The 24,784-nt window shown below is 41.2% G+C and overlaps 1 protein-coding gene across 1 annotated transcript in view; it reads left to right on the top strand.

The window, feature by feature from the left end:
- Positions 1–24,784, top strand: part of HIVEP1 (HIVEP zinc finger 1) — a 121,280-nt gene that overhangs the window by 3,329 nt on the left and 93,167 nt on the right.

The raw sequence follows: 24,784 nt of genomic DNA, 5'->3' as shown, positions 1-24,784 counted from the left end.
CGTTGGCTGTGGAAAGGAGCAAGCAGGCAAGCGATCTGCTCCACAAACTGGCAAGCTTACATGACCGGGCGTTTCCTTGAACAAAATCCCAGTGCACTTAACCGAGCCCAGGATGGGCAGATGAATGTAAGGAATCTGATCCTATGGTTATTTGTTTCTGTCTTGGTAGAAGTGGCCCTCGGGGAATTAAATGAGGGGAAAACTACAGGTCAGTTGACGGGCAGACGCATATGTTGAGGGAGGACACACTTCCATCGCCACCTTTGTACACAGCTTTTGGGAGAACGTGCTTCCACCTGCACCCTCACATGTAGCTGTCATCAGCTGTTTTAATGTGAATTTTACAGTTACAGTGTGGAAGCATCCCTTCAGAGAATAAAAGCGATTACAAAACCACAAACATCAACATAAAGTTTTAGGGGCAGGAACAGCATTTGATTCCGGTTTTAACTTTTTGTGCCAAAACCCAACAAACATCCGCATGTGTTTCGGTTAGTTTACAGTTGGGAGGCTCTCAAGTGCTCCTGCATACAGCTGTATCCGAGACCTCGTGTCTGCGGACTGTTATCACAGCTACCACTAACAATCTCTGCTGGAGAAGACATTTTTGCAGTGTCTTTGTTCAGGAAGCGCTGAGTGGTGTTGTTCGGCGTGATGGATAATCCTCCATCACGGATCAGGAGTTTCACATTTAGGTGATGCCGGTTCCCCTCCTTATTGAGTGTGAAGCAATAAATTGGAGCCTAATTTTTAATACTGCTGCTAACCAAATTGCTGACATAGCTGAGCTTATGTTTTCTGATCAAATATGAGAGTGATCTAATTTTAGTAGTCTGTTATCTACTCTTGTATTGCTTGAAACTTAACAGGAGTTAAGTCTATTGTAAAGCTTTCTATTCACTTAAATAAGTGCATTTAAAATAAATAATCTAATTAAACTCTTAGTTGTGTAAGAAATTAATTGCTTTTTTTTTCTTTGTGTAATTTCCCCTGTCATTTAGCTTTTATCGCCTCCTGTAATAGCAGTTTTCATCAGTTGCTATTTTTCCATGACTAATGGAGTTCTTGAATGAACTAAGATGGGTTAAATGTTGAGAAAGGAAATAGAGGTATACAGTGAGCCCATAATTTGAAATGATGTTGGAACGGTTAAATGATTGTTAAAGCTACACAAGTGCTGCAAACTTCCAACACGTTGTGAGCATATATTGCTACTATCATGGGTTATTAGAGATGAAGTGATTTGAAAAATCAGTTTACTTCTCATTAGTTATGCCCTATTTCCATTTTTAGTCTAGGTAATGAGGAAAACTGGATTTCAGTTTCTTTAGTCATTTTATCAGTCTCTGAGAATATTGCAGAAAATATTTGCTTAAACCCTCAGGTTTTGCTGGAACTTGAGGAGGCTGAAAGATATCACAGGTCTGTTTTCTGACAGCTTATTTTTATGTATGCAAAGTTAGACCCATCTTAAACTTTACAAATGTGTTTTTTAACACTGTGGTTTAATCCATGGTAGTTAGTACTGATGATAACTAAATCTGCAAAAAGAATAAATGTCTGTGGCCGAAGGTGAAACTCGGCAAACTCTTATGTTTTATAATTTTTGGAAGACAAAGATGTAAGATTATTTTTAAGTGGTCTAAACCTGATTGTCACCTTTTGTACTATGTACAAAGAACACTCAGTGGCCTTACCTGGCTTCTCCCTCCCTTGTCCCAACTCCTCTCATTGCCCTAGAGCAATCAAATTGCCAACAGCTTTAACTGGACTTGTCCAGAGCCCATCAATGTTTAACTTTTTTGAGAGATCACTGTTGGAACAACCCTTGACACTCTCTTATCCTGTTGTGCATCAGATGAGTTACTTGGGTTGCACTTGCAGTCCAAGTCAGCCTGGAGAATGAACAACCAAGTCCAAGAACCTGAAGTATTTTCCCCCAAAAAAACACCCAACACAATCCCTCACTCCCTCCCCTCAAAAACAAACACACAGAAAAAACCCCAGCATAATCACACCCCCCACCCCCCCCCGCCCACTCCCATTAGTTAATTTGAGGTTGCTGCAGCATAGGAATAAGTTTTGAAGGTTTTAATATTGCCTCTGTTTGCCATAAGCAACCTTATTGTCTGGGGAAAATGAAGTTGCATTGTTTAATATAGAGAGCTAAATTTAAGATTTTGGCAGGAAACACTAAGACTCTTCTTTCTGTGACATGGCTTGATTTTACTCATTTTGTATACTTCTGAGAGATCTGACAGCCTGTGGCAGATTAGCAGTGGCCCTGAGGTATCAGGATCAGTGAAGATCAAATTTATTTTTTGTGGTTTTTTTTGGCGTGCTGAGATCCTCTCCCCCTTCTTGGCTCTCACTGTCTGTTTATAGATGAGTCAGTGTAGTGCTATACTAACCTGATTTTACAGCAGGAAGAAAAAACTGTATCAAGAGGACAGGATATGGGAAGCATTATTTTGCAAATTTAAAAAAAAAAAAATTAAATTAGTTGGCCACTTGTTTTCATGACTACGTGTTAGTGACGTGCTTTTAATGCCTGACTGCGGCTGAAGGAGCATGTTGTATCTGAAGGGTACCAATGAAGCATCTGCTGTACCGCCCTCATTCCATTACGTTGTTTTGTCACATCAGCATCCCCTGCTTCTCACTGCAAATACGTCCTTACGTGAAAAATGTCACCATCGCCGGTGGACTGCTTTGGGAAGAGGAGTCGTGCACGGTGTCAGACTTAGTCTCCTGGCTAACTTAACAGTCGTGGTCATCCCCAGCAGTAGGGATGAGGGGCTAAAATTTGAGAGAGTTTATACAGTTTTGCAGGTCTCAAAAGGATACGGATTGGACACATGCAAGTTGTGGAAAATGCGTAGCGGTTTCAAAGGCGAAGGCCAAAGGCATGCCTTGGAAAAGCCTGGCATGGGTTACCTGTCGGCTATGTGACTGGAACTGAGTTTATAAGCAGCTGTTCCTGATGTTGTCTTAAGTCTCTTAAAATATTAAAGATGTGCATCGCATTGCTAATCAAAAGCATCACCACTCCCCCTCCAGAAGTTAAGTGTGCTGCAAAAGAGGAGAATACCTGTCTGACTCAGACATCCAGAGGTCTTCTTTTCTTAACTTACTTTATTTGTTGTATGAAGTTTTAGCTCACCAAAACTAAGGAAAAGGCTGCTTTGCATGCGGTTACACCCTATATTTACATGGCCAATTCACACATAGATGTAACAAAACATTTCATAGAAGCTATAATGTATTCCCACAAGTACAGTTACATTAGAGAATCGTGCTTTTAGCAGGGCTGAGTGGGCTTGGTTTGTTGTCAGATGGTTGTGAGGATGTGGAAGGAAAAACAACTCATGTTTTTGTTTTCTTAGAAGTACCCAGTTGCAGAGTTTAAAATGAAAACTTATTTATTATGTGCACAATGTTTAGCACAGCGCTCTGATTCACCAATACCAAACTGTAACAGAAATATTTTGAACTTCATCTCTTTCTAGATAAGCTTTTTGTTGTTTTTGAGAAGTTGTTGCTGTTTCTGTTTTTCCTTCTCAATCAAATATTTCTCTTTGAAACATGGCGGACGGGCCTGTAAAGTTAAACAGCCGTCTCCAAATCTTTTTAACACTTTGCATTTGATAAGGAAACGCAAGTATAATATGAATAGCTCTGCTCAGTAGCTTGATAGCTTTGCAGTAATGTGAAAAGCGTGCTTAAGTTTGCTGGAAAGCTGGATACATTCTGGTCCTTATGATGTCCAGAAGAGCTAGGCGTCTGCTACGTCTTAAGTGTGATTTAGCAAAGGCTCTTTGAGTTGGTTTAAAATTGTAATGTGCTTTCAGTACTGAAATAGGCCTGTCTACACTGAGAGCTGACAGGTTGATATTTCTTGTTAGCGTTTGGTCGTGTAGTCTATAAAACTTGAGAATCGATTGGTGTGCTGTGCTTTAGTTCCTGATTTGCATCAAATGACTTAAAAAAAAAAAAAACCCACTGAGACTTCTCAAGGCTCACTTCTGTAACTTGTGCTTGCTTGGTTTGAAAGAAATGTGCAAGCACAACATTTGGCTTTTGGGTCTTGGCTTTGTTTCTGAGGCAAAAATAATGCTCCACTTTAGGGTGTTTCTGAGGGGCTGTTGATGCAGTATTGGTACACCAGAAGTGCTAGTGGTCTGCGCTCTGTGGTGTACCTGTGGACTTCTGTAAAGATGCTGCATGTGTGCCTTGCTTAAAATTCTGGCACGTGTGTGGGAGATAGGTGGACCAAGAAGTCAGAGTTTTGACTCGGTGACTTTGTTATAGAAATATACCTTGATGTGGCAGCAGTTCTTGTTTCTGCATATCAGGTTGTTTTCTATAATTTCTTCTACAAACCAAAATTGAACCCAAAACCTCCTTTATGAAGGCAGAGAGAATACATGGCTGTGTTGGTGTATCATCAGCTGGAGTACCAGCACATCTACCTGTAATGCAATGAACAGAGCAGATGTCTTGTAGACCATAGAAGTACTCTCTCTGTGCCTCATGTTTCTCATCTGGGATGTGGAAAGATAATGTTTCTCTCTTTTTGGTTTGTCTTTGTTTTACTTGTTTAGAGTGTAAGATCTTTTGTCTGTTTCTTACGGTGTGTATGGTCCAGCATCTTGCATATTGCATCTTGGCTGCAGCCCTTAAATTTTATTGTAATGTGAATAATGTCTGTATTTACGTGTGAAAAATTGTCTAAAATACTCTGCAATGTAAGAAAGGCTGGATTTAAAGCTGTAGTTTGCCACCCTTTCCCATCACCTGTCCTGTTCCTGTCTCGTTGTTCCATGTCCCTAAATCTGATTGTGTGTTTTCAACAGGGTCTAGTCCTACTCACTGCACAGGATGGTTGGGGCTTGTGTCAGTGGCCACAGGTGGTGGAGAAAAGCCTGCTGAGAGTGGATTGCAAGAGGGGAAAGAATAGTAGGATGGATAACACTGTTCAGTGTTGCATTGGAACAACTGCATTTAATTCCTGAGCCTCTGCCACTGAGTTTCTTGTGTGAGACTGAGCGATTCTGTTACACCAAACCTTTGCAGCCAGCTGCTAATTCTGTGTGCTGCATCTTGCCTGAGTTGAGATGCCCAGGCACAAATTTTGAGTTTTTGCAACTGCAATCAGTCCACTATGGCTACAGTTTGGATGCAAAACACTGCAAAAGTGCTAAGTACCTTTAAAAAAATGAAAAAATTCAAGGTCTAGGCAACTTAAGTTGAAGATCCAAGATTAGCCAACACTTTTGATAATCTTTTAATCTCTCTATGCCTCTGTTTTCTGCTTGTAAATTGGAGATACCAGGACCACATCAGCTTCTAAGGCCTCAGAAGATAAAGTTGTTGGTGTCGTGAAGCAGGCATCAGTGGCTAAATAACGGAAAAGATGATGAAGAACTGGTAGTAAACAGAGCCGAGCAGCGAGCACAGCCCATCTTGCGCACTGACTCAGTTTGCGTAAACACCCTTACTTTTGACATTCTCCAACTTCTTGCCTCTTCGCTTCATAATCTTAGCATTTAAAAGGTGTTCTTAAAGGTTACTTCCTAGCTTTTAAAATACCAAACTAAAAAAACCCAAGAAATTCCACCGTATTGAACCACAACACTTCTCCTATGAGTCATTGACGTGTTGGGACCTCAAACTGCAAGGCAGGGTTTTGCTGGGTGAGCCGTGCAGCGTGCTGGCGTACCCCCTGCGGACCAGGTGCGGGAGAGTGGAGAAGGAAATCGCTCCCATCGGTGAGCGTTCATCGTTGCGTTGCAGAGTTTCGAGCTGTTGCTGAGAAAGGCCCTGCGGCCAGGAGGGAATAGTCACTGCAGGAAAGGTCTCTAGAGCAGGAACATCTTTAATGTCATCATGTCCCAGTTGGTTTCGAGACTGGTGTAAGCCATTGCCGCTGGAGGAGGACGAAGTGAAGTGGTCCTGCCTTCCCCCACTGCGGGTGCTTGTTGATCTCCTCACTCGTATGTTTGCTGGCTCCATGGTGGAAGAAGTAGTGGCACCCAGAGTGAGTTACGCTAGCATCACGAGCCGGCGGTAATTTTTGTGCTGGATTGGTTGGTTCCCTGAGGCTGAACACCCCGCTGATGCTGCTGCTGCTGCTTGAGGCAGGATTGTCCTGAGACTCTTGCTTGAACTCATTGTGAAACTGCGTTGGAAATCTCTTCGCCATGTGTAAGCAGCAGGCTTTTTGAGCTGCTTTAAATGTCCAAAGACAGGCGTAGATTTTCCTCAGGATAACAAAAGGTGTGTTCCTTATTTCTGGTTTCTTTGCTTTTCCCCCCAGAATCTCCCTTCTATTGACAAATTTCGAAACTTGGAAGCGATGGAGGCTCTTAATGGATGACTTCAAGAATTTTAGTGTACTGATAAACCAGTACCATTTTCAGCAGGAAACTGAACTGGTCTCACTTGACACCTTAGTTAAAAATAAAATAAAATACTCCCTCTAGAATTTGGTGTAGAACTTTCATTCAGAATGAACAAAATTTGGCTAAGATTTAAGCAATTAAAAAGAAGTCCAGAAAACTAAACTGGATTGTAGCTGGCACTGTCAGCTTTGAATATGTATTTATAGATTTCTGCATACGCACACTAAATATTAGGAAAAGAAAATGGAGATAATGCAAAGAGAGTCTGCTGAATACAGACAGTGGCAAAAATAGGTGCCTTCAAAGGGAGTTAAAATAACATGAAGAAGAATGGTATTCCAGCTAACAGGACTGCAAAGAAATACCTGCAGGAATGTTGATGCAAGAAAAAGAATGGAAGAAGGACCTTAGTTCTGTTCTCTTGATAGTAGAAAACAACAAATTGTATTTTTTTTACAGAATATAAAATAATTATAATTGCAATTAGAATCAGGCTCAAGCTGGAAGAAATTGGTGAAGGGTAAGGTTAAAAAAAATTGAATTAATACAGAAGGGAAAAAAAACAGCAATAAACTAGGGTTTGAAAGCTCTGTATAAGCCAGTTAGATTTCTTTCAGAATACACTAAGGTGGAAACAGAGCAGGTCTGTAATTCTGCCTCACCTTTACATCCCGTATCTTCTTTATTGCTAATTGAGTGTGGAGTAAGAAATGCTAGAGAATTTGGCATTTGCTGAAGCATGAACTTCAGTGTGTTAGGAAGGTCATGAAAAAAAATGTAGCTCTGAAAAGAGAAACAAAATGTTAAGATTTCAGCAGGTGCTCTTTCAAACATTTCTATTAAAGCAGGCAGTTGGCTCTGGCGTGAAACCGAGTCCAGTCTTTTGAGCCCAGGAACAATGACATTTTCTAAGAGTCCAGCTTTCTTATGAGCGTTTAGAAGAATATGACTTTGGTTGGTTGTTTTTTTAATCCTTGCATCTCAGAATAGATTTTGGTTTGCTGTGAGTGTATATGGAAGGTAACTGTTTTAATGTGGAGGGGTTTTGTGTCTGTGTGTGTGAACTTAAAAAACAAACAGACAAAAAACCCAACAGCCACTTCTAATATGTAACCATTAGAAATTAACATGTAAATAGCAAAATCCTGGATAGGCTTGAGAAGCTTGGTTAAGAGAGCCTCCTCGCAGGTTTAGGCAAAGGCTTATGGTCTCATGTTTTTCTTAATTGATTTTTTACTGTTTTAAAACTATGCAAGTTTCTCTGTTGGCACTCCTGTCAGTATTTGCAAACTTTGAAGGCATCAGTCCACTAGACTTTGCAGTTGTGGGCTGTGTTACTGCCCAGTCTTCTGTCTAGCCCAATAAACTTTCCAAGAGCATTGTTATCATTTAAAAGTATCTTGTTGCAATGAATGCTCTTTAATAAACAAGGTACCAAAGGAATTTGCAGCATAGTCCTGTTTCCTTCAAACTTGCATTTTGCCTGTGTTATGATTCTTGAAAGGGTTTGTGTGATAAATACTTACCTGGGGCTCCAGGCGAGGATTCTTGGGCTGTGGGAAGAATATCTGGTCCTTGGCAGGGTGGACGGGCGTGCAGGACCTTGCTCAGGGATCTTGGTAACAGCACACAGTTGTCTGCGTGTTAGGGGGTAGTGTCTGTCTGACCTAACGTTTTGCAAAACTGCTGAAGAGGTGAAAACTATTTTTTTCTAACCACAGTCAGTCGTTATCACCAAAACAGTCACCCTGTACTTGATGTACTCGGGAAACGTAGAAAAAGCCTCTGTTTTGGGGGTTATGTTGTTTCAGGTTTTTAATCCTGAAATTACTCCCTTTCATGGCATGTATCTTGAGTTTCTTCTCTCGATCAGAGAATTTGATTTCAAATTGCAGACTGCTGGAAACTTTTATGCTGGAAAACGTAAAGGGGGCTTGCTAGAGTTACACATTTTCAAAGAGGTAGTTATACCAGTATGTATTTCCTAGACTTGTTCATTCTTTGGTATGTTGGACTTCTGTAGGAAGCATTTTAGTTCAATAATGGCTTATGAGATTATGGAGAGAAAAACTCAGGCTCTTACTCAGTTGGAAAAGTAAGATTTTCCTTGCTGTGTTAAAACAGATGAATAAACTGGACTTTAAATTTCCAAATAAGATGAGTTGGGCCAAGCGCAGTCTTTCCCTCCACTTGTTTAAATGTATCATAACTCAGGATATTTACATTAAGAAGAAGCAGGCGGGGGGGAAAAACCCCTACGGCAGATGTTTGGAGCCTTTGGTGACGCAGTTGTGGGGGAAGTGGGGAAGCTCTAGTTCAGTAAGCGAGGCAGTATGGTTTGTTTTTATACAAAAGCTTTTTAAATGCCCTTAAAGCTTCTCTCAGAATGAGGCTGCTGGGAGAATATGCTGACTTAGCAGTTCCTGTGTGACCTTTGGTGGCAGACTGAAGAAGAAATAGCTTTGTCACGACCCGCAGGTTGTGAAAAGCGGAAGGGAGGATTTTTGCGAAGGCAAAGTTGAAAAAGTCTGTGTGCTTGAAAATGTAATCTTTGACTTGAGACTTTGTTGATACTCGTATAATTGAATCTGGTTAATGCAGTAGACTGGATTTAACATCTTTGATTACCAGCAGAAGCATCAAGCAGAGAATGCATGTTCATATGTTAAGTACACTGAGAACTTTTTTCTCCCCTGAATTCTCGTGTGCTTAAAAGATAAGTTCCGACCAAGTCCCCTTTGTAAATCCTAGGGCAGACCTCCTGGGCTGAAATCGTGAAGGGTTTGGAATGAGCTGTGGGGAGGAAAAGCAGCGGTTGGGTAGGAGCCTGTGGTGTAGCGTCGCTACAAAACAACTGTGTGTGTGTTCATAGTTACCTATGAAATATGTGGCTTACGCCCTGCCAGCGGTGGTAGTCATGGAACATCCAGAGCTCATTGCATGATTTCCTCTGATTTTTGGCCTAATTTCAGGGGGTGGGAAGCAGGGTAAGTTAATGTTGAATGGCATTGTTTTTGGCTACTGAGCTTGGTTAAGTCAGATGGGAGACTGCATGCTTGTTCTTACCCTAAAGGTTGCAGTGCGACACAATACGGAGCCAGGAAAAAGAAAGAAGTGTTCAGAGATGGCACCTGAAATACAACTTCTGTGGTGGTTTTACTATTCCATTGCCTATAGGGAATCTCTAGCCGCTGTGCTTTTTGAAGAGGAGTACATGTCTCTTACACAGTAGACGTACCAATTTTACTTTTCTCCCTGCTTCAGGATTTCTTACAGAAATAAGTATTTCTGTCCCAGATCTATGAAGGAAACACAATGGTGCATGCATTAATTGCGTTTAAAATATTTCACTCTATAATTTTTATTAGCAAAATACCTAATATGCCAAAATGCTCCTGTGATTCTCAGTTGTCAAGAGGCAGAGCTAAGTATGTACGTTGTAATAGTTTAGTGCCTTGAATTTTAAGAGAATTGCCTTCTTCAGTGTAAGGGCAGTGCTTTTGTGGCTAAGAGGTAGATAAGGAACTGTGAAAATAGTAAACTTTATTATAGGGATGATTTAATAATTTGCAAACAAATCTTTATGTAGTGTACACAGTGAACTTGCTGAATTTGTCTCAAGTATTGCATGCGTTTGTTACGGGGGTGGGATAGTACCCTTTTCGTGATAAAAATTTATGGAACATTTAATTATGTTTTCCCCTGGTGTTTTTTTCTTTCTTTTAAACAAAGTATATTTCTGTGCCAATAAAATCTTACATTTATTTTAGAACGCTGCGTATGTATGTCATGTCCAGGTAATGTGTCTGTTAGCATGTTTCAAAATAGTGTTTTCCTTGCACGCTTTTTCCTTTTTTTCTTAGAATTCTAGAACATAACCTGAAACAGTGATGTAACTTCTGGAGATACCAGAGGAATTGCTGTTCTGGTGCAAGATGGTTTTACTTTTGTCAGACTTGTGACATGCGGTTTGTGTTCAGTACCTCTTCAGCAGGGTTTGGTACTGGGATTGCTGTAGAACCTGCCTGCCATCCCTGTTCATGTACCTGAAATCCACTGCTGCAGTGGTAGAAAGAAAGCCAGTTTTTGTTGTTTGGCTGAAACGGTCAATCTTCCCTCTCCTGGGCTCGTTAATTAGGCTAGTCGTTAGGCTTGCTTAGAAGCCCCGCAGTCTTAACAGTTTATGGTTTTCTGAAGCTTTTGGTTGTCTTGGTGTGTCATCTACATATGCAAGAGCACTTTCAGGGTGAACTCTGAAATTCCCCGATGGAGGGGGCTGGGATGCCCTGCTTGGGGCCTTTGCCAGAGGGATCCCCTATCCGAGAGTGAGTGGGCAGCGTAGGCAGACTGGGGCATGTCCCAGAGCTCGTGGGAAGTTTTCACAGGCATCCAGGCGGGATATGGCACAAAACAGGTTTTAATTATTAATGTTTTTCCAGTATCTCATGGCTGGCTTCTATCCTGCTTTTCAAAAATAGACGAATAGTGCATTCCTCTTTAAGACTATCATGTTAACTTTTTTTCCTTCACAACTTTTTTTTTTTTTTTTTTGCAAGTGGTGTCTCTCTATTTTTTGCTTTCCTCTGTGCTTTTTTCTTCTCTTGTTCTTCTTCTCCAGAGGGACTTCCAGTTCTCACTATCTATGGATATTGCTTCTCTACATTCTGCCTGCTAATGCAAATATAACCAGCAGTCTAGTGGGCATCTAGGACACAGGCGAATTCACAGTGTTGTCTTACTCCTCCCTGATTTTTTCCTCCTGTTCTTAAGCCTCACAAACCCTTGATATTGCTAACATCTTACGTGCTTCGGTTTGCTCCCTGAACAAATTGTCGGTATGAAGACATTTCTGTTGATGCGACCCAGAGTTTACACAATGAGGCCTTAGAAAATACAGTTAACAAAGCATGTTCTTCAGGAATAACATCTTTACAGTGCTTTGAGAAAGCAGAACAAGAAATTGGCTATAGAGAAGCATGGTGTATTAAGAATCAAGGTTCAGAGGTTTGAAGAATGTGATATCTGTCTATAACATGCTCAGGAAGCAATGCCAAGTAATGGATTTTCAGTATATCTGAAAACTGACCCCATTATTTTAAGCAGTGTTTCTGCAAACAGTGTCTTCAAGATGAAAGAGCAAGTGTGTGTGTGGTTGCATTTCTCTTAGGTCTATATAAACACATTTAGGACAGTTTGGAAGTGCAAAAAAACAGCTAATATTGAAATATTTTCCCAACTTTTACAACTTCTGTGCTTTTTTTTTTTTTTGTGTAAAAGTTCTTGATTTCCCCATTCTGTAGGAGATTCACATTCTAGCAGCTTTTCTTTTGAATGCTCGACCTCCGCGCTGTAGTAAAATGCTGACCAGATTTGCACAGTAGATCTCTCCTGTTTGCCGTCTTGAACTGTCAAAGGGAACTTCAGTGGAGAGAGTGTGTGACAAGCAGGCTGGGGTGCTCCCCATGCCTCGGAACCTCCTTACCTGTGTCTGTTTGCAGCGTCGAGGGTAAAAGATAGATTGAACCCATTGAGATATTTTCTTGTGGACCTTAGTACGTCGCCTGCGGTCAGGTATTAAAAGCTTGTAAACGCAGCTTGTGAATTTCTGATTTTCAGTTTGGCTGGAAAATCAAAATTTGCAGTCCTAGCTCACCGATGTTGGCCTTCTGTAGTTGGATGTATTAATTATAAAAAGCTATTTAAAAATACTTAGAAACAGGGAGGAATCTGAACATTAATGTCTTATTGGTAGAAAATAATGGCCTGAAAAGGATGTAGTGGTCAGAGTTTTCCAGAGCTGAAAGTTTCTGGTTAACCACGTATTTCTGCAAGGGCATTCAGAAATCTGAAATGCTTTTAAATCTGCTCATGAGAGGAGAAAGGGGCAGAGGAGAGAAAGCGTGTTTTTAAGCTAACAGAAAGGGTTAATGTAGATGCACAATTATGTGCTGGTCACCTGCAAGTTAATTTCAATCTCACATTTCTAGTAAACACTGATGTAAAACATGTCTCTTGAGCCAATGTTATAACTAATCAGCTTTTTCTCCAAGAGGCTTTAAAAACACAGTTTTGGCAACAGTAACTAAGACTATGTTTTACAGAAGAACCCCCAGTAGATGGGAAGAAAACTGGTAAGCAGTTTTGATTAATGGATACACATTCTGTTATTTAAATGTTTACGTCCTGATTAGCATGTATGCTGCATTTAAATATGCAATTTTACTTTAGCAAACTTTGAAGCATGGAGAATGGAGAAAATCTTTCAGATGCTAAAGGCTGGGGGTGTGAGGTAAAAAACGTGAAGGAGGTGTGCCCACCTCCCCCTCAGCCTTGTAAAGTGATACCTACATGACTGATATTTTCACTTAGTTGTGGGATTATGGGGTTTCTTGATCAGATATGGGTAAAGGAAAAAAGGGGGGGTTGGTTTTATTTTGTTTTGTTTTTTTTTGCAAATGCTACTTAGTCTGCAACAGACTTAAATTAAGTTTTGACTGAAGTATTAAGGTTTTTGTTCATGAAGTAAATGTCTCCTCCATTTTTGTTAGAGACAAAGAAAGTTGAGCATGTACAAAAGTTTGTGAGATTTTTCTCTATTATTTTAAGAATTGCCAATTTATGATAACATCTGATCACTAAAATCTGCATATCCATTGTGATATTTGCTTCATATATGTGTGCAGAATAGTTGCTATTTCTTGTGTTGTTCATATTCTTTTTTTTTTTTTCATGTAAAAGCACTGACTCTGATAACAGTTGTTAGGTACCAGAATATAGTGGCTTGCTTTGCCGACCCACTTCTGCTGCAAAGTTGAGACTTTTGGCCAAAAGAACATGTACATCTTTCTGAGTTGCAGATCCTGGCTTTGTGAAAAACTGACTGATTCAACAGAAAGGTTTGCCTGCCACGTAAGCACGCCATAAAAAACGAGCATCTGACAGCTCTGTGGCTTAAAGTAGTGGATCTGACACAGGCATATGGAAAATTCATGCAATGGGGATACTGTATCAAAACAATTTCTGTAGAGAGGCAAAACCAAATCCTTTCCCTCCCTTCCTCCCTCCTGTGCTTTCCCATGACTCTGTTTTTACGTTGTTTGCTTCTCACCTCTTGTCTTTTAAATGATTCCTCTTTAAAAATTGGCATCTTGCACAAGGATTGAACAGTTCCTCAAAGAATTTTTAGGTAGAATGATTGAACTTTGAAGGGGAATATTCACATGGAGATAACATCAGGAACGTGGGAGGCTTGTGCAAAGCCGTGGTTCCTCTTCCACTTAACGTGACTGTCCAAAAGGAGAGACGACGTACTGCGTTCATGCCTTGGAAAGGGAATTCCTGTGCAGGATAATTTGACTCTCTCCCACAGGAAACGCTATATGCTTTCTGTGCCCTCTGATGACACCAACCTTTTCCCCCCTCCACCCGGTATATTTTTGTTGCATTAGTTTTGATATCCTCTGCAAGGTTTTGTATTAGTCTTCTACCTGGGCTTGTAGAGTAAAGACTTCTGTTTACATAGAAGGGCTTCTGTTGTTGTTGTTGGACTGGCAGAGGTTTTGAGAACTGCGAAGGGACAGAAAGTAAACATAGGCAAGCAACCAACAGAACAATCGCCCTTCTCTCATAGCAAGCAAGTCTATAACTGACCTTGCTGCCTTCTTTTGCTTTGCATTTTCTTCTTTTTTTTCTCCCCCCCTGCCTCAAATGTTTTTAAAACTGTTAGACATAAGTAGTACCAAACCCAAGTAATTCACAATTGTCAGGTTTTCTGCATAGGTAATACCCAGACTACTCGGTGTTCTGTGCTTTTACATTGCATTGGTGTTGGGAGTACCATTCTTGCAGCCAGTTTTCTTCCTGCTCTGCTAGAAGCAAAAAGAAGAAAATAACTGGAACTTAGGCACTCATCCTGTCATTTTTCTGTATCCTCCTTGAAGTCGTCCAAAATCAAAACAATTTAATAGTAACATTTCTCACCAACTGTCCTTGGGGCTTCCGTATTTTTTGTTGCACTTCTTTCAACAGACTTTTCAAAATAAGGTATTGCTGTTACAACTACCACAAAGTCAAGAAGTGGAGGCACAGGAGCGTTAAGAGACAGCTTAACCAAGCTGTGTAGGCACCTACTCTCTACTAAAGCCTGAGGAGCTATTGTGCCCAAAGCCCTTGCTGGATCAGGCCCCAGAACGGTCATTTAGGGTCATGCTGCGCAATGAAGCCAGGTCTTGAAGCCAGCCTGGCTGCCCCGGGTAGCAGTGGTCACCACTGACCCAGTGTTTTCCAACAGAACCCTTTCCTAAAATTTTTGAGTTGCGTGGCTCTCTTCACAAGACTCCCTCCTCCCTGCCCCGTCATGTATTTATGCCTAGCGCTACAGGGTGTAGATTAATGAGATACAGATGTGTTTGTCCAGGGGCCTGTGCCTTGCTGTGCCAGCGGGACACGACTCTGAACAGCATCACCAGTTCGAGGAGCTGCCCTGTCTGCTCTTCCCTCTTACGAGTTTCATCTGAGGGAAGCTCTCTGTAGTGAATGAATTATTGAAATGAAGCGCCTGAAGCTACAGTTAGACTTTCGTTCATTCTGAGAAGTAATTAACAGCTGGATGTCTCACCACTGAGAATTAATTCCCTTTGGTAGTGGCCAGGTCCTCCTCTGTGTCCCTGCAGGTACATTTGTGTGTCTTCAGTTCAGCTGGGCTGTTGAAGTGAATGTGGCAGACTCGCCTCTGAACACGCAGATCCGTGTGTACGGCGAGCCTGTGCCGTGGGCTAGGGCTCACACTCTTTAATTTCTGAAGCACTAGCCTAGCAGGTTCAGGAGAGCCTGGCCCCAGTTACGGACAGGCTGTGGATTTCTGATCTGGCTGCAGCCTCCGTGAAGTAGCTGACTTCATGCCTGGGGAACCGCACTAGCCTAGGAACCACAAAACATGAATCATGGGGATTAGAGCCTCATGGCAAGATAAAGGGATAGACTTCTGGCTGTCTAAAGGTTGGAAAAGTTGTTCTCCATCACTGTTACCATCTCTGTGCCCAGGAGTGCTGAGGAACTTGGCATGGCTCTGCGTGGTGCAAGTCGACGTGGGTTTATCCTTTACGTGTGCCCGCGTGAGAAAAGCGTGTTTGGTAAACAAATTTGAGAACGCCTGGTTTGTTCTTCTGCTTCGTATGTAAATCCCAACGTGGGAACTGCATAGATGCTTACTTAGCATTTTAAAGTTGTAGAAGGGTAATGATGCTGCGGCGTGGGTGCGTGAAGCCATGCTGTAGCTTTCTGTGTGGTATCAGTGACCAGGTACATGCAAACTGTCCAGGAGTCTGCTGACAGGTGGAGGAAGGGGCTGTCTCTCACCCAGCACATTTCTCCTTTGCTCCCCTGGTACAGCTCTGGCTGATAGACACATTGCTTTGCTTATTTTGGTGCTCTTACAAGCTATACTAAATAATTGTTCTAATAACAATGCATACTTCTAAGTAAAAAGTCCATTGGAAAGAAAGCTGAGTTTTTTCCAGAGACGAATCCAACCTCCCCACCCGTTTTCTCTCTTCAGAAACCGGAGCTCAGGAATTGCTACAGAAATCCTCTTCCAAGTCACGGTGGCTGCTTCATCCCCTTCCTAATAACTGGGCTCCTGTGGTGGTGAGGAAGTACAGCAATGCTCCCAAGCTCGGTGTACACAAAATCCTCCATACAGTCACAAAAAAAGTATTAGTTTGCAGTTAAGTGGATAAATATATTCTCCAAGGAAAACTTTGTCTATACCTGTCTGTAACTGACACTAATGTTGGAGCATGCAGCTCAGAAGAAGAAGGGGGTAAATATTCTGGCCGAGTCGTCTTTGCTTCTTCCTGATTTTCTCTTTCTACTCATGCTTAATGCCCATGGAAATAAATATTGTTAGTGTTATTTTGCTTCCCTCCCCGCCCCTCACCCCCCCGAAAAATTATGTACAGATTTTATAAATTACATACAGAGTATCTTAACTTAAAAGCTAGATTAAAAGGACGTATTTGTGCAACTAAGACAAGAACTGGGAATTAGAAGAGTGGATTTGTGGCTTTTCATTCAGTATTGATTCATTTTGTGTGTACTCCTGTCCTGTATTGAGCTGAGGCTTTTGCTTTGCAGAAAAAGAGAAGTATGTACTCATGTCAAGAGCATAATTCCCAGTTATTTTCAGCAGGTGCTTAAACACATTTGTAAATTCCAGCTTATAGCAGAGCAATTCACCCTCTACCCCCGTATGTAAATTCATAGCGGAGGACACAATGAGGGGTTTGAGTGTATAAATGATACCTTTTTTTCAGTGTGGAATTCCTGTTGAGAGGCCAGGCCTAAAAATACCAAATGTTTCCACAAACAATTCCTGTGTGCTGCGTGTTGAGTAATACAGCTACAACCAAGGAGAGAGCTTCTGCTGACAATTTCCCATCTGAATGCGGGAGTCCAACCCGAGCTAGTTTATATATAGTTTTTGTTGTTGGTCATACGCTCTTACCAGAAATCCAGATGTGCTTGAAACATGCGGCAGATTAATGACAGACAAAATGACTGTGGCTGCAGCACGAAGGTTTCTTCTTTGTGTACGACAGAGGATACGGTAACTTCCAGTTAATGACTTCAAAATATTTTACAGAATGCAAATGAGCAAGTTAAGGCATGTAAACAGAAGTTGTCAGACTTCTTTTCAAGGTAAGTGTGTGAATTACGTGCTATTGAAATGTGTCAGTTGATTTAAAGAAATAATTTCGTATCAGTGCTGTCCTTTGCCAATGGAGTATTTCAATAAATAAACATTTAAAAAAAAAAACCAAAACAAACCCTCAAAATATTCTCAGTAAATAAAAGGGAAATTCAAACGGGGAAAGCCAAACGGAGCAGAGGAACTTTACAGGGCAAGCAACAATCCTGCTAAAATAGTAGAAAATCTTCTATAAAGGAGCCTGAAGTGCTTCATTTTAGAAATGTTTCAACATAACAGAGATTTGAGTGGCTGCTAATTTGAAATACTAAGTTCAGCATGAAAGTTAGTAAGCTTTTCAGTTCAGATATTTCTCTGTGCTCATATCCAGTAGCTGTACGGGCATGTTCATGCAGCATCAAAAACCTTAGTTTTTCTTGTTCTTGCTGTTGCCGTACTGTACTTTCCTTGGAAAAAATCCTGGTCCGGTGATTGTGGAGTTTCATGTCAAAATATGCTTTCTCCAAGTTACATCCCTGCAGCAGCAGGTGAGCGGCGTAGGGAAGCTGTTCATCACGGCCGCGTCCATCAGCTACAAGTTTTCTTGTTGCTCGGAGTGGCAGAGGCAGGTCTTTTCACTCACCCGGATCATTTATTCATTTGTTTGGCAAAGAAATTGATGAGTGATGCTGTCACTTGACGGGTTTCACCAGTATCTTTCTTTATATCAGAATGGTTTCAAGTACGATATGTAATTTGCAGTGGCATGGGAGAGCTCAGTGGCCCTTGTGGAGTTGCAGAACTTTTGTCTTCATTTTTGACAGAATTGAGAACACCCTTAAAAGTGACTGAGCGACCCTTGCAGATCCATCAGCACTGCCCATTGGCACTCGAGTCAGTAACCGTGGCTTGGAGTCCTCTCAGGTCTGATGTTTCCCGACTCACAAATCCAGTTTAAAGCCAGCATCAGGCACTACGTACACCAGCAGCTCTTGTACCCCAACATGTGCCCATGAGTAACTGTATTTTTCACTCTGTGTATTTGCAGTGTAAGCTGTAAATAATGCTTGAACTCTTTCTAAGCTTATTTCCAGCTATTTTTTGGTGGAGTATTTAGATTATTTTCATAGACTGGGATGGGCTGCGTGTTTCTTTTGTGTTGTGAAACTTTCATATAGTGACTTTCTGCTCACCTCAACTTCCGTAGAAATCCACTTTCGAGAAAAGAGTGGCATTTGCACCAGATTCTCTGCTTCCTTTGGAAACACAGAAAGAGGAAGATGTTTTTCCTCTTAGTGACTGGTCTAATTCATATTTCTGCTTGCATGAGAATATATCCCAAATTTACAGAGAGGTATTTGTTTTGGGGGCCTGTTAATCTGAGAACTCTTGGGGTTTTTTTAATTCCTGGCAGTAGAATTACATTCACTGTTTCTTCTATTTCGAATCTAATTTCTAAACATTATGGGAACTGTAATGTAATCGTCTCCGTTAAATGTCAGGTTGCCATTCATAAGAGACTCTCTTGGGGTTTTTTTGTTTTTTTTTTTTTTAACCAATCGCTCATCTAGGCTGGGGATGAAGGGGGCTGTTGAGCCAGAGGCACTGTTGGCGGTGTTGGGGATGGTCAGGTACCCTTCAGCCTTTGATCATTGTGGTAGTTAATAGTATTTTGTTTAATCCTGATAAAACTGACTGAAAATAGTCAGATGTTTGTGCATACTAGCATTATATTTTTTTCTAAAGTTAATAAGGATGCTCATAGGCATTTCTTTGTTCTTAAGGCAAGCATAGTATTGATACAGAAGTGTTTTCTCTTGGGACCTCACAATCAAGTCTGGTTTATGTTGTTTCTGTACGCATACTTATCCTTCTAGGCTTGTAATATTCTCTGGAATTCCCACAGTTTTCTGCAAACAGCTTTATTATTAGATGTGTGCTTTCTGAAGTCTCCACTTAGGTTATCTTCAATATCAGGATGATATTGAGGTCATACCTAGCAGCCAGACAGCCCACGTCATATATATGGGGGGAAAAGGAGAGGCGGACAGGGAACAGGGGCAGAACAAGGGGTTATGGAGGCATCAGGACTGTATAATTTACTTACCTGTATGGGAAATATCTTCATCTAGTTATAAATGAAACTTTCTTAGATCTTTCCGCAAACTTGATTTTTTTTATGTTTGCCTGAAATAAAGGTAGTGGAGAGAGATACGACATTACCAGAGACTGTGGAGTAGATTCTCATAGGAGTATAGATTATGCTGTTCTGAAGAAGATTATTTTTTAAATTATTGATATGCTTGAACAGCAGCTCTGAAAATACGTAGAAGAAAAGGTAAGAACGAGGATAGACAGTTGATAGAAAAAACAGCCAACAAAATTGAATCCAGATGGAGGACGTGGGATCTACGCTCTTGAGCTATGGAAAGGCTCTCCCATGTTTATCGCTGTTTCCCATTATTTTCAGCACAATGTGAGGAACTCTATGCTACATTTATGTATTGGAACTGAGAGCAAGAAAGTAGTAATGAGTCTGTTGTCGGCGTGTTGTGCTCTCTTTAATTTACAGCATCGTGACTGTGCTGTGCTGCCGTGAAGGACAGAATATAGCCTTTGTCCCTACGCGACGTTAGCGGAACCAAGCATGATGCATGCAGTTGGCAAAGGCTTCGACAACAGAGTCCCCATTCATTGCTGCGGAGTGGTTTGTTTTAGCTGTGTTACATAAGCCGTTTGTGGTATAACTCAGGACATCGCACAGAATAATATTGGGCATGGAACCCATCTGTTGTACCAGATATTGGGAAGGGAAAAAAGATACCTTATTGCAGTCAGTTGTAGGGATAGGCCTTTTGAAAGCTAGCTGAATTGAAGTTTTATGACCCATTCCCTTAGCGACATCATACGGCAAGAGCTAGAAGCAGTAATGAGTGACCACAATAGATGTCCTACTTGCATGGAAATATTCAGTTTTACCCTTTATGAACCTAATGCCAACTTAGGTCTTTTGTGACTTATACACAGACCAGACTGGTAAGAGGAAGCTTTTTCTGATAATGCTGTGTGAGTTACCAACCTCATGGTGTAAGAGTGATGTTTCAGTGGGGCCGTAGGAACTATAAAGCAGATTTTTGTCATTGAGTGCTGAAAAGTTACTGCCATTAGGTATGGTGTTTCCTGAAAGTAAATCCACCTGCCTTTTATAGTTAAACATTCTGCCCAAGAGTATGGTTACAATGGAAAGAAGGAAAACGAGCAGCTGAAATACATCAGAAGCTGGTGATACTGAAAATATTGCCTTGCCTTCCTGACTGTTGTCTGACAAAGTAGTAAAACGCTGTTCAGGTAAAGCGATGGGTCTCTGTGTTCTGTTTTGGAGGACTTTTTTTAAAAAAAAAAACAAGTGAAATCATGCGTTTCCCAGAGTCATGGATTGCATTTGCCTTTGTTTTGTCTGCCCTTTGTCAGAGAGGCACTGGATATCGCCTGCTTGGCAAAACATTGTGCTTTTTCTTGGCATTTGATACCACTTACTTCCTCAGTGTGACCTTGCAAGGCGACTAGAGATGCTGGAGAAACTTAAGCAAAAACTAGTTTTATTTCAGCCAGGTGGTGGGTTAAGTTCTTGATTACTGAGTTAGCACAAACAAAAAATGTAAAGCATGACAAAAAAGTACAGACTCAGAGGCTGTTGCCATAAACTCTGTTCAACCTGTTTCTCTGGGATTTTGTCCAAGGTGTTTTATAGCTACAGAAATCTGAGGATCCAGCTCTGCATAGGTGCTCTTTTCCTTTATAATGCTCCCTTTCTAAGGGGGAGCCTGTACCTCGAATTAAGGGAAGAAAATTTCAGATCATGTTTCTGTTTATTTTATTTATTTTTTTTTTTGGAAGCTCTTTTTCTCTGTTTTCTTGCCTTTAGTTATGTGGCTACCAAGATGCTGGTCGTATCATATTCATTAAGCTTACCTGGGAACAAATCTTGCTGATGAGGAGGAGCCTTAAAATTCCTGTATTTTACCTCAATAATTCAGTTACATCATGTACTAGAAGAGTTTTCTTGAATCATGTAGCACTTTGTCTTCTAGAGCTATAACACTTTATTGTGATTATGTACGACATTAACGTGCACTGTTAGTTTTAGTTAGAGACCAAACCTGACGTATTAAATCAATGACAGACTTGGCCTTGGGGGGTGATATTTCTAAATTGTCTTCAGCTACTAGCCTGTTCTACAGTTACTCACTTTTGGGGCTCTAGCCATCACAGCAGTGAATTATTGAAAACAATTTGAGAGTCCATTGTAACTATGGAATTTGATATTCATAAATATATATGGGTGGGAAGTGCTGATAAAAATGCTAGGTCATTTTTCATGGGTTTGGGGGCTTCTTGCAGTTGGCTGTAAAATTGAAAAAGCCCAGTTGAATCAGTTTTTTAGAAGACAGCATTCATTCCTTATACGTATAATCCAAGTCTTCTGTAGTTAGGCCATTGTAGTTTGCAAAAAAGAAAATGGAGACTTTTTTGCATTTGGAAACTAATTTGAATTTAAAGGAGGTATAAATGTAAAATTCAGGGAATGCTCCAGCTCAGTGGACATACTCTAGGACCAAAAAAAAAAGTGCTCTGTGTCTGTTCAGCTTTACCCATTTTTAAAACCGAATACTTAATCAAGAATAGCTACTAGCTGTGCATAGCTAGGCTTTGAGTGTAGCAAATTTCTGTGTGTCTTATTTGGGTTCCTAAGGAGGCATTACCCAAGTATTATTTAAGTATTGTATTTCAGGCTGAATATTTTCAGTCTGCTTGCTTTGCAAGCCCCTAAAATTACTGCAACTGAGAGAAAGAAAAAAAGTATAGTTTGTGCTTTTGATAACAGTATGTATGTAATCAACACCTCCTGGTTAATGAATTAGTTGGCTGTTTCTTTCATACAGCAATAGGAGGGAAAACTGCTGGGATAATCAGCAAGTATTGGCAGAGGGATTCAGCAACATATATATCAGTTAATATTTCCTTTAAATCGTTTTCAGGTAGAATACTTAAAAATTTTGACTATGTCCCCCATGTGTCTAATTATTTTCTGGAAGCTGAGGCAAATTAAATATTATAAACTGTACAGTATTTAATTACTTTCTTAAACCTCGAGGAAGCACACTGAATGGTTTTATTTCCCTTTTACAATGCAACCACAGTCTGCAGAATGAACTCTTAATTTTGATTTTAAAAAATCGAACATATTTTAAGGCTTTTTTTTTCCCCGAAGAGTTCTTATGTAATGTCAATACAAATATCTTTTTCTTATTAAATGGTGATAAGAATATGTTCTTTCTACAGATATCTGTTGCAATTGCAACATAGTGAGTACTTTGGGCCCAACCATGTGTGCGGAAGTCCTGTTACAATTTAGAGTTCATTGCTTACAGAATTCAGGTATTGAGAGGTAGATGCATTATCAGAGAATAAAGTTGTCTTTGGTGATGGCTACTAAACATGTACCCTCAACAGTGTTACGTTCCAGCACCCAGACTTGTCTTTAAATGTTGTCTCATATCAACTGGACTGAAAAACGAGCCAAAGGGGGCACGGGGCCGTTCCCTGAGCAACAACGAGAGGACAGAGCATGGCTGGCCACTGAGTGACGGCCACCGAGTGACGGCCACCCCTTCCGCACGGCGAGAGGTGGAGCAGTTTTGAGGAAAAGCAGTGTACAAAAAGTTGCCGTTGAGGGGAGGTTGCGCTGCTGGCCTGGGTCCGGTGCTTGGCTCCCCAGCCCCATGACGTTCTGCAACGTGGGTCTGCTTGTGCATAAACAAAACCAAAAAGTAAACCAATAAGCCGGTCGGCTACCTTGGAGCAAGTGTGTTTTTCGCAATTAGGAAGCCTCATCGCTAGCATGATAGCTTTGTATTTTCCAATGTACCGTACATGAATGCGAGAAACAGATTCCTCGCTACATGGTGGCAGCCGTCACCCGAGGACGCCGGTGCTGGGGGGTGGACGGGGCTCCCCTGCCCACAGCTGGGCCTGCGCCTCAGCCGGGGTGCCCCGTCGGGAAGCCGGTACCTGGCCGAGCGGGGAGCCGGGGTTCACGAAGCGCAGAAGGCTCATGGCCTCAGGGCATGACCTCAGGGATCTCTGCCCCGCTTTCTGTCGGGTGGTAGAGATCAGTTCTTGGAGTCTTGTGGTGATTTGGTGTGACCACTTTCCACTTTTCTACTGTATTGGAAACCCAATGATAATTCATTTATTATTTTCTGTTTACCAACCGTACTGTCCTTCTGTAAGAGGTTTGGTGGTTATGTAGTGAATTACAACAGTATTTTTATCAAATGTCCAGTAAAAATAAGTTTCTGGAAGCACTCAGAATTGTGGGAAGGTGTTTTGCAAACATTGTTTTCTAGTACAATAATGCTACAGGTAGAGGAAACCATGCTATGTATTTTGTATTTAAAAATAAGGATGGTTTAAGCTACAAGTAACTGTAGAAGACAAAAGAAACGTCCCACACAAACTACTTAAAATTTTGAGTCTGACGGTGTCTGTATTCTTCTCATGTCTGAAGGCTGCCAAATTCTAGATGCTGTCTTTCCTGGGAACTAACCAATGCTCTCTGGCATGATTTTTACTTCCCCTTATGTCTACATTTGAAAAAGCATATGTATAGTTCCTAAATGAATGTAGTGGTTAACAAGCTATGGATTACAACCCACAAAACATATTTGCTAAAGTAAGTTTCATAATGCCTAATGGAAAACAAATACCAGAGCTACTAAAACAGGAATACTGCTATACATGCATATATTTCATATATGAGAAAAGCTAAAGGAAAAATCCCCCTCTGAGTTTTTCTTGAGCATGCTGCTTCCCATTGGATTTAAGTTACTGGAACTCCGGGGGCAGAACTTGGTTCTTTGGGACATATTTATATTTTCCCTGGTAGGGCAGGACACTGCTATATGGCAGGAACAACTCGTTACTGTCATTACATGAGCAGTAGTTTAATCCTTCATAGTTACATCCTGAGGAAGTAAAGCCAGTAGTGTCCCCCCCTACTCATTCTGTAGTCAGCAGCATCTCTGTTGTTCCTAAAATAAAAGAGGCCGTGCCAAATTTTCAAGCCCTCTACGACGTGCATTGTGAGCAAGCGACGGGACACGATGCTTGAGCAGCTCAGTGAAGGACTGCAGCATTGGGAGAAGAACCCTGCCTTACATCTAGGGAATCACCCCCCGCAGATGGGTGTTACTGGGGGCAGGTGGGGAGCAGACCCTGGCTGGGAAGGAGAGTGCATGGGGTAAAGCAAATTTCCCCTCGTTTTTCGCAGGTGCATGCAGCCCTTGCTCCCCAACTCGGGTAGCACTGCGTTTGGGAGCTAATTCAGCTAGTAACTGCTAGCTTGAGCACAGCACAAAATTAGAGGTTTGATTACAAAACATTAATGCTTAGTAGTGTTCTTAACCTTGAGTGCTCAGTCTTGAGACTGAGCTCCCTGAAGTTGACTTAAACTATTAGATTTTTTTAAAAAATTAAAAAGGAACTTGAAATGTATTTACTTGCCTTCTTTCATCTGGTACTTTCACATTTGCTTTCTCCCCATGATTGCACTGCTGTGAGGGTAAGGAACCTGAGAAGAAAAACTGAGATTTCTGTAACCTTTTGCTTCCTCTACCAAATCCCTTAAGAA

Source organism: Nyctibius grandis, chromosome 3, assembly GCF_013368605.1.
Source record: "Nyctibius grandis isolate bNycGra1 chromosome 3, bNycGra1.pri, whole genome shotgun sequence".
Taxonomy (NCBI): domain Eukaryota; kingdom Metazoa; phylum Chordata; class Aves; order Nyctibiiformes; family Nyctibiidae; genus Nyctibius; species Nyctibius grandis.
Note: the sequence above shows the minus strand (reverse complement) of the source record. Positions and strands in the feature narration are given on the sequence as shown.